Source organism: Pleurodeles waltl, chromosome 4_2 (assembly GCF_031143425.1).
Source record: "Pleurodeles waltl isolate 20211129_DDA chromosome 4_2, aPleWal1.hap1.20221129, whole genome shotgun sequence".
Classification (NCBI taxonomy): Eukaryota; Metazoa; Chordata; class Amphibia; order Caudata; family Salamandridae; genus Pleurodeles; species Pleurodeles waltl.
Window position 1 is genome coordinate 889021848 of NC_090443.1, and position 9767 is coordinate 889031614.

The window sequence follows — 9767 nt, forward strand, 5'->3', positions numbered from 1 at the left end:
AACTATTGACATGAGGTGAACTAAAGAGGTCTATAGCGAGACTGAAACAAGCATTACGGGACTGGTTTGCTCCCAGCGGTCCTAAAAAGAAAATCCCATAATGAAGTACAATTCTTCTGCTGCAAAATATGGAAGCTGCGAGAATATCCTCTTTGATTAACGTGCTGCATTAGCAGAGATAAGCTGGTATGTTAAAAAAAAGCCAAGAGACGGACAATGTGTCACTGCGTCTACAAGCAGAACTGACCTACCAAATGAATTATTGAGCAAAGCGAAAACTAAACTACAGTTCTGTTTCGATGAATTAAGGACAGTGAATAAAAGTAGGAAACAAAACTGAATTGTCATCCAGTGGGATCCTTGAGGATCACAAGACTTGGGCGTCGTACTTTGTATGTTCTGTTAGAGTTTATTATGTCTATAGCACTGCAGATGCAATCAAGCTTTTTAGCTCTTGTCGGATTAATCATGCATATGACGGGATTTAAAGATTATCAATCATAATGCCTTTTTAAACAGTAATTACAGATCCCCTAGTGATTTTCTATTCTAATACACACAAAAAGTAAAACTAAGAGCTCTGAGTGGGCATGAATAGCACCAGGATGGTGCTGATGATGGAGTAACCCTACAGGTGAAGCATTTTACCTAGCCTGTGTGAAGGGTTGCATTATTTTTTCCTTTATAAAAATATTGATACCACTTTAAAGGATCGTTATTAAGCACAAACACCCAGACATAGAGTGCACTGAATATGCTTCCCTTGCACTATAGCCTACTAATTCATGTTGTATACTCAGCAATAATGGAGGTCATAACTGGTAGGTCTCCTCACAAGATGCTCTATTTCCCTGCTTGCACTGCTAGGGAGATAAAACCATATACTGTGTTCACACTGGGGGCATAGGGAGCTAGACTAATAAATAAATGGGATTCATTATAACTTTAGCTCCTTTGCCTGTGTGCTTCCCTGCTCAGGGGGTAAAGATCCACGGAGTATAGGCGAGTGACAGACTGCTCAGTTGGTGAGGCAGCCTAAGCAGTAAAGCTTTGTGCACCTAGTCGGATGCATGTTCTCTTACACACTTTCATGTAACTGAACCAAGAAGCAATGGCTCCACACAAGTGTCTGCCAAGTGTGTCCACTCTTACTATAAACTCTACCACGGGTCGAGTATTCCGCGCCGGAGCAGGAAAGAACACAGACAGAGGAGTGAGAGATACACGGTTTATATAAGTCCAATAAATAGGAACCCTTGCAAGACTGCTCAATGAAAGGCAGGAAATAACAAGCACACCTTTAGAGGAAGGCCACAGTATGAGGTTCTTCTCCGACAACACCTTGCAACTTACAAGTTCATAAAGTAACTCATTAGACTAATATCATTATAATGATTTGTACGAATAAGTTTGATATACTTTTGTCCTTTATCTCTACTTGTTGTGCTTCTTACATACACTATTATGATTTTGAATAATATCAATATATGAATGTTCATTTTAAGATTGAAAGAAGGATATGTTGCTAGTAAGGAGTCCACAAATCAGAGGTGATGTAGTTGTCACCAGAGGAAACACACAATTGCTGATCGGTTAACTGAAGTGCAACCTTCAGGTAAAAAATGCACTCTTTAAATTAACTTCCAGTTGCATGAAATGGTTTGCAAATACAAGAACATTACATTTCAGACTAAAACGTTATATTTTCACTTGCTTAAAACTACTCCTTCAGGAACAAGAGTGGCTTTTTGACTTCAGGAAATCATTATACCCCAAACTTCTGAAAACAGGAGTATAATAATCCCACCTGCAAACCTTATCCTGAACCCTGCAGGGTCCCAAGTAACTGCTTACCACCCTTTTCAAATTCCTAACGTGAGGAACCGGCTGACAAAGCAGGAGTGAAAAAGTGACTTAAGTTTTCACACTTCTGCTGAAAGATATCACTTTAGAGCAACCAGGTCATTGGCAGAGTCCATCAAGAGTTACAATGCTTAGGTCGACTCTGGAAGTCTGTTTTGATGAATTCTGGAGAAGATGACAGTACTCTGGAAGGAACGGGTGTTATGGAAAACCAAGACTGATGCGGAAATTCACGGATGAAGTGTGAATGAGCTAAGATGAATTGGGAATCCAAAGAGGTTGTACTGTTTTTGCAGGGCTTGTGTTTTTCTATACTTCCGACTGAGAGAAGACAACATGAAAGAAATGCCAACAATGCAGCACTCTTAGTCTGACTAATGAATTTATTAAGGCTCTTCTCAAGGTTCGTACATGGAAAGCGTTTAGGTCAAATGCAGCAACGCAAGTAAACTTCTGAAAATAATCACAGCAGTAGAAAATAATGATCATAGAAACAAAGGAAGAAAATGCACTACTTCAACTGTAGATAATATATCTATATATAGCGATTATATATTCATGAACAACACAAAGATAAAAAATAAGAATTAAAAATGCATCACCATGGGGCTTGGCAGTGACATGTCTTTGCCAGCTTCAAGTCAAGAACCCAAACGATTGTGAAAAGAGAGAACTACCCACAATGGGATCCGAGAAAGGAGTACCCTCCCGGGAAATGAGTTCTGTCTAACCCAGTTCCTCAAGCCTCCCTCTTAAATACTTTAAACAAGCTGGAGAGGAGAACTCTAGGAAGTCCCCCCCCCCCCCTCCCATACAGTAAGTTGTTGTTCAAACGCCGGCAGTGTTGAAAGAGCACAGTTAGAGATTGGCCACATCCCAAGGTGCACTCCCAATATCGAACTGTTCCCTGCCGTACCATACACATTCTCTGGTACATCCTTATCTCTCACTCCTCAATGTTGTGTCCCTGCCTTGGTGAGAAAGAGCAGAGGAGCGAAAAAAATGTTGCATAAGTTGTGCGTGGAAAAATACCTGCACCACCAATGTGACAGTGTTTGAAGCTAAGCACAGCACAAAATGGAGCCAGTGGTCAAGATGGAGCTGGGGGTAAAATACAGCTAGCATTACAGCTAGGTGAGTCACAAAGTCATACAGTCTTTCTGACTTCGTTTTTTTCTTTTAACTCTGGTACCAGATCTCAATACTGGCAAAATAACATAAGCAATGGGTGTAATGTTTGAATTAAACTCACCCACTGAAAAACTAGAGCTGCATTCTATTCAATCATATTTTAGCTCTCTGTGTCACTACAGACAGGGACCAACTGTAGGAAAATCAGTCTTACAACTACCCCTAAAGGTTCAGTCCAGTCTGAGCTGTTAGGTCATGTTCCTTCTCAATGTATACACAAGAAACTCCAAAACACTTTCAATCTTATTGGACCTCATCAGGGACATGCAGCTTGAATCTTATGGCAGAGGGTATCATTTCTGGCATACCCATTACACTTAGTGCGTCTCACAAAGAAAGACAAAGACACAATCTTAGCCACCAGTATCAGTCTGGGCCACTCCATATTTGAACAATGTGAGTGGTGACTCTGCCTAGTGCTTCCTGTGTTATTGGTGCAGTGCTCTGATGTAGGGTATCAACTGGACTGTTCCCATGGGGAACAGGGTCAAGACTGATTTGCATATGACTGGGTTCAAACTGGGGTGGCATGGTGAGCAAAAGAATGATGGATTAAACCCAGATCTGTGACTGGGGGTGAGTGTTTGAAAAGTTTCAACACTCCATCCATCAACCTTTTGTTTTTCTTAAGGGTATCAACTTAGAGCACCTTCTTTCTAAGCACTCTCAATCATTAGAACTTTCCTGTCGAGACAAATGTGTTTGTCCCATCTCACCTTGAGAGGCTGATCATTAAGATTACTAGGCTATACTTACAGGGTTTACTGGCATGAAACCGTAAAGCATGTATTCAACAGCAAAGTGAAAGGCCATAAGACAGCCAGGGACAAAGCAAAGATGTTAACATTTATTTCAGAGCAAAAGTGGTAAAAACAGCTCTTTGCAAGTTTAGCAGGGGTAAACAGAATCTTCAAAGATGTTGCAGTTTGTGGCACTTAGATTGGCTCTACGTAATAAGATGCAGTCCTGTAACTGGTGTACGTTTCCAGTCTAGTGAAAATTGTGGGGATACCGATTAAAACTGGCAGTAGAATGCCTTGGTTTCAGTGAAGCACAGCTCATGGTGATGAAAAGGATTGCCTTCTCCAGGATAAGCAATGCGGCAACAAAATCCAAGTCACTATTATCAGACAAATCCTTACTTGCAAAGAAACAACACGCCTGGACTGTCATTAACACTTTTCAGAAGCTTGAGCTCCAAACTTATCTGAGAGCTCACTTCCAATTGACACTAAAACATCACTTCATTATGTATCACCTGGGACAAATTGTTATAAAGGATTTGATACCTTCCTGGAAAAAATGCTCTACCGCTCCAATTTCCGCTTATGTAAATATAAGCAAGAGTCAATCACCCATATATTCTGCCACTGCCCAGCCTTGCTAGAGCAAAGACCAATTTAATTGGGTCACCACTCTTGCAACTGCAACTTCGGGCCTCTAGAGTTGCGGCTATTGCCTGACTGAGCGGAAAGTCAATCTCTCTAGCTTGCTGGGGTACTAAATTCCTGAACCAGGTGAAGAATTTACTAGGAGAGGCATAGTCAAAGATCCCAGAATGAGGAAATGAACTAAACAAAGACTATGACCTACTGAAACCGGTTGTTTGTCAGACACGACACGCAGTTTGTGATATCAGGCTTAGTTGCTAGTACATTTTATGGTATGGTAATTTAAATATTCAAATGTTAAGGAATTAGGCAATTGTTTGAAATCTAGATATTTTTAACATGCAGAATTTGTAATATATTCAAATTAATTTTAATGGAACAAGTGTACATCAAGGGGGTGTGATGGCCCCTTAAATTGTAATGATTGTGTAATGGTTTTAAGTAACTACACAATAAACTTTACTTACAGTCAAGTGACTGTACAATGACACCTTTTTCAAAACCAGCGTCCACCCACCTTTAACTAGAGCATGATTATCAGCAACTCTCATAGGACTGCCTGTGGAGACCAAATAAAGTGTTATTCTTGGAAGGGACGGTGGCTAGGCTGTGAAGAATGTCTGATAGTTACAGAAGCGTACGCAGCAGTGGGTGTGTAGAGTGCCAGCTGAATGTAGTACGGTTTAGCAGTTCAGCAAGTAGCACTGATAAAGGAAAAAATCTGACAGGAGGTAAAAAAAAAAAAAAAAAAATTTGGAATATAGCAGTCTGTGGGGTCCGAGACAACACTATCCTAAAGTGCAGTAAAAACAAATATATAAACACGCTTAATATCTGCCTCTTGCGATCACATAATTGTTTAGAACCGTTAACAGGCAGAATCTCGTAAACAGAAATAATATGTCAAATGTTGTGTCCCAAGTATTGCTTGCAAAAATATACTACTACCATGTAGCTTACATTTACCCGAGGAATACTTCATTCCTTCAAACACAGCTAAATCAGCACACGGTGTTGCCATCAGAAGCACGTTATGAAATTGGGTTCAGGCAGAAAAGTACCATAAACGCCCAGACGCATGTATCTACTTTGTATGTGTTTGTTCCTCAGAGCTCTTCTACTCGTTAAAATTAGAACGATTCCCAGTCCGTGCAGCAATGGGCAGGCACTGCTGGGCACCTTTATTTAAACTACGGCTGTTGAAGCGGACGCCCTCTGCTGGTGCTGGCAGGGAGATGACAGACAGGCTTCCTATGCAGTGCACATGCATAGCACCTGGAAGGAGTAAGGGTGGCAGCCGCCAAATCCCAAATCACAAACGCTTGGAGAAATTCTAAAATGAGAGCATTGCAATCAGAAGAGCAGCCGAGGTGTCCAGGAACACTGCATGCATCCGAGAAGTTCACGCCAAGAACTTGAAACATCTTCACTGGGTGCTGTGAAGGTTGAAATGTGTGCTGAGGACCGAAGCCGGAATCAGTAGAACGAGTCTGAATAGAAGCGGGAGGAGCAGAAGGGGCGCGCCAAGCGCATCTGGAGTTGGTAGGGTGCAGTGGGTCAAGTGAAGAAGGATCAGCGTGCAGAGAGGGAAGGGGAAAATGGCATTTAAAGGGGATTAACCCAGGAATTATGCATAACAGTGTACAGAATGTGTGCAAGGATGCAGGAGAGGAGATGGATTAAGACAAGGAATCGCGTGCACTGTGAGAAGGAGCGCAGAAAAAGGGAAGCAGAAATGAACACACATGGAATCAGCCGCACAAAATGTACACGGCACGTGAACGGGTGCAGGGCAGGAGAGCAGATACGAATAAACATGAATTCAGCAGCAGAAGGTGCCGGAAGGGATGCGGTGTGATGAAGCAAACAGCAATAAACAGGTATTCCGCTGACAGTGCGAAGCGAAAACCACAGCAAAGAATCGCTTGCACCCACTGTAGGAGTGAAAAGACATACAGGAGGGACAGGTGAAGAAGTAGCTATGGATACACAACTAATCGCCAGAGTTCAATTTACAGAGAGTTGAGAGTGCCGAAAGGAAAATGAAACAGTAGGCAGCAGAGCGGGATTAACGTCGCCGGCAGCTCAGTGTACGCGGTGCACTGCAGCAGACAGGGGTGGGTGAACAGCAGCGCACACGGTGTGTGAAGGGATACACTTCAACTGGGGGATGAAAATCAACAGCACACACAGGGGGTGAGAAGGAGGTACTTGGCACAAAGGGATAACATAAGAAAACACACACAATGCATACACAAAGACAGGCAGGAGGCTTCAAGAAGGAAATGGTGTGCAATTCTTCAACCAGAGAAGCGGGAGGAGTGATCTGAGGCCCACCGTGGGTGAACAGACACAGGGGCGGAAGAGGGAGATAAATAACTTAGATTCTCGAAGTGTGCAGGGTTAGAGATCAGCAAAACAAAAAGAGAAGCGTCATTACCACGACTCCAGCAGCAGTGTACACGGTGTTAAAGGATAACAGGGAGGGGCCATCTGGGCAGTAATCCTTAAACAGTGTGTAATTGGACACAGGGCAAAAAACAAAACTCGGTGACAGAAGGGGATCACGAGACATTCGCTGTAACGGGAGCATGGAGTGGTGCAGTGGCCAGGGTAAGGCCCAGCAGCTGAGGTGCAGAAACATCCAATCAGCACTCAAAGTGTAAACAGCGTGAAGGGAGACGTGACAGGAAAACACACCCTTCAAAAGAGGTGGATTAACATTCAGTAAAGGAGAGTGCAGAGGGAAGCACATTACGCAGTCTTAGACAGATCCTATCCATTATACTGCTATATTATATACAAACATAATTAACAAGCAAGCATGCTGGGCAGACAAAGGAGGTAAAGACAGACTGAGCCCTGAAGCAAGAACTGACCAAACAGTGGAAGACTGTAAAAGAGTTATGAGCAAGTCACAACATACATGCCGATAGCGTACTGCTGAGGAAAGGAGCTGCCCGAACGTGGATAAGATGTGCAAGAATTAAGCACAGACAACATAAGAGATGGGTACACAGGTCAGCTCCAGTGAATATGGTACACAGCAAAAGAAAGCAACCTACGAGCAAGGGGTAACCAGAACACCGAAGACACACAGAAAGACGCTGGTGTTTAGCAGACCTAGTTACAGACAGAAACAAACAAGGACACAGGAACGGAAGAGTGAGTTCAAGATAATTAAGTCTAGGCAGACCAAGTCAAAGGGCTGCTGCCCAGGAAGAGGATGCAACAGTATGCAGCGGGAGAGAAAGGGTTGTAAGTCTCCAGGAACAGGGCGGGAGGGGCTTCTTCCCAGCACCCAAGTGTGGGCTTGATAACCACCTAACCAAAAACTGCCAGTCCGCAGAGGGCCGGCTTCTTCGTTGGACACTTATAGTGGTTAAAATACATAATATATAGGTATTGTTGAACAAGTGCCATCTTCCACTGCCCCATTAAAAAACAAAGAATAAATGGAAAGTAAGTCGTGAGACCGGACCCTTCTGTCCGCCAAATGAAAATGTCCTCTAACGAAACCCAAATCATATTTGGTGGTGCCCCAACTTCCCATCACGTCAACCACAAAATGCCCCAGTTTCTACCTCCAAAGAAACCACTCAAAAGCATTAGACATTATTCTGCTCTCAAACGGGCAGAGCGGTGCCCAAACCGCCCCTGGAAAGTCCTTTACATGCACCCTGAACGGCGCTGCAATCGCCCCCCAAAGCACCCTTCCTTGGATCTTAAGCTACCCCCACACGTGCCCTCCATTTTCACCCCATAACGCGCCCTCCAAACCCCCTTTCACTGCCCACGCGTGGCCCTCCGTTATCTGACAACCCACCCCTGCGGTGCCCGTGCCCCCACCCCGCTGAGCTGTGTCTGCGGGTCCCCCGCAGTCCGCACTCACCGGCGCCGGGCACTTCATGCTGCGGCTTCTCCTCCAGGCCCCGGGTTGGTGCAGTGCCTCCCCCGCCTCCTCCTCTGCGGCTCCGTCCTCTGCCCGCGCTCAGAGCCCCTGCCCGCTGCCGCCCGGGCGCCCCCAGCTCCCGGCCGCCATCCCCAGTACCCAGGAACCGTCCGCCGAACGAGTAGCTGCGGCCAGGCAGCCAGAGCGGAGCCTGCCAGTCCCAGCGAGGGTCGGGCGGGAGGACGAGCGCCCCCTGGCCGCGCCTGGCGGCAGGGACTGCGGCAGAGCGGAGGACGCGCCGCTGCGACTGCTGCCGCGTAACCCTGGGGGATCCCAGCGCACGCGGTCTATTAATAGCACTCGGGGTTGGCAGACCTGGCAGAACCCCCCCTCTTGGGTCGCACGTCCAGTTTATCTAGTGAAAACGCCTATTTTTGGACAAAAAGAGAACACGTGCTCGCCATTGTTCTGTTTTTCTCTGCAGACCTTGGAGTGTATTTCAGTGGCATTTTACTACCAGCGATCGCGTGCACTACGCAGCACCTCCGAGGGGCTGCACCCTGGAATCAAAGCACAGGCAGGTTGTGGGCGATGCACCTTTTCACAGGTGAAAATCTACTTCTTGGTGTTCCGTAATTAGTACCAAAAGCCTACAATAATGAATAGTTGGGCTCACCGCACTGCATGCCGCTCCTGTTTCCTCGGCATCTTGATGACAACCCAGTTATCCCACTAAGTGGCACAACAGATAAAGCACATGGGGAAAGTTGGTATTTAAACTACTGAGATCAAACACACGATGCGGGTCAATAGGGGCATTGCATTGTCGTTTGATATCTGAGAGAAATCCTGTCACAGGAAGATGGAATAAGTCTTTCCAGAAGAGTCGTGCGGCAATGGACGACTAAATGATGCAGCAGATTTGACTAAATTATGTGGCTAGAAACGGCAAATGATGTGAAGTGCCTCTATCTTTTCGACAGTGTCATTTAAACACAAAAATACAATATAAGAAAGAGTGTCCTTTCATTGCTACCAGTTTTACACCAGCACATAGCAATCCGCCCCAAAAGGTAACCAATTAACCTTCACCAAGGGCCCGCAACTGCGTTGCACCACGTGCGGCACTTGTTCTTAGAAATATTTAAAATATTTCAGTTAGAGACAACTTTTTCATTGAAATATGCATATCGTTCAACAAATATTGATTTATGTGTTAAATGCAGTAAACCCATAACTATGCGAGAAACGCCGTGATCACTGAATTGTAAAATTCGAGGTGTCTTGGCAATATGCAAATCTGGGCATCACCCTAAAACCGCTGGATGCATTGGCCTATTATTGCATGCTAAAAACGTGTCCATTAATTTAACAAAGGCAAAGGTCCTGCTTTTGGATGAAGACATTTTAAATTAATTAATAGAAAGTGG

At 44.7% G+C, this 9767-nt stretch overlaps 1 protein-coding gene across 2 annotated transcripts in view; it reads right to left on the minus strand.

Moving 5' to 3' along the window:
* ZFYVE9 (zinc finger FYVE-type containing 9) overlaps positions 1–8534 on the minus strand; it is a 391527-nt gene extending 382993 nt beyond the window's left edge. The window contains exon 1 of one of the 2 annotated variants that reach the window (XM_069232671.1): positions 8338–8534. The gene's annotated coding sequence lies outside the window, so the exon portion shown is untranslated. The remainder of the gene's footprint in view (positions 1–8337) is intronic. The other variant, XM_069232672.1, reaches the window with a different exon arrangement.
* Between the last annotated feature and the right edge of the window lie 1233 nt (positions 8535–9767).